The sequence below is a fragment of the Arachis hypogaea genome, chromosome 19 (genome assembly GCF_003086295.3).
Source record: "Arachis hypogaea cultivar Tifrunner chromosome 19, arahy.Tifrunner.gnm2.J5K5, whole genome shotgun sequence".
NCBI lineage: Eukaryota > Viridiplantae > Streptophyta > Magnoliopsida > Fabales > Fabaceae > Arachis > Arachis hypogaea.
Window position 1 is genome coordinate 119,133,779 of NC_092054.1, and position 644 is coordinate 119,134,422.

The 644-nt window shown below is 41.1% G+C and overlaps 1 non-coding gene across 1 annotated transcript; it reads right to left on the reverse strand.

The window, feature by feature from the left end:
- On the reverse strand, positions 1–108 carry LOC112780746 (small nucleolar RNA R71). The gene has a single exon (XR_003191562.1). It is a non-coding gene; the product is annotated as a small nucleolar RNA R71 (small nucleolar RNA).
- Positions 109–644: the final 536 nt, after the last annotated feature.

A 644-nucleotide genomic window follows, 5' to 3' on the forward strand; every position in this document is an offset into this window, starting at 1 on the left:
AAGCTTAGAGCTGATGTTCAAACCTTCAGACAGAAAGAAGGTGAATCCCTCTATGAAGCTTGGGAAAGATACAAACAGTTGACCAAAAAGTGTCCTTCTGACATGCTTTCAGAATGGACCATCCTGGACATATTCTATGATGGTTTATCTGAGCTATCAAAGATGTCACTGGACACTTCTGCAGGTGGATCCATTCACCTAAAGAAAACGCCTGCAGAAGCTCAAGAACTCATTGACATGGTTGCTAATAACCAGTTCATGTACACTTCTGAAAGGAATCCTGTGACTAATGGGACGCCTATGAAGAAGGGAGTTCTTGAAGTTGATACTCTGAATGCCATATTGGCTCAGAATAAAATATTGACTCAGCAAGTCAATATGATCTCTCAGAGTCTGCATGGAATGCAAGCTGCATCCAACAGTACTCAAGAGGCATCTTCTGAAGAAGAAGCCTATGATCCTGAGAACCCTGCAATAGCAGAGGTAAATTACTTAGGTGAACCTTATGGAAACACCTATAACTCAACATGGAGAAATCATCCAAATTTCTCATGGAAGGATCAAAAGCCCCAACAAGGCTTTAATAATGGTGGAAGAAACAGGTTTAGCAATAGCAAGCCTTTTCCATCATCAACTCAGCAACA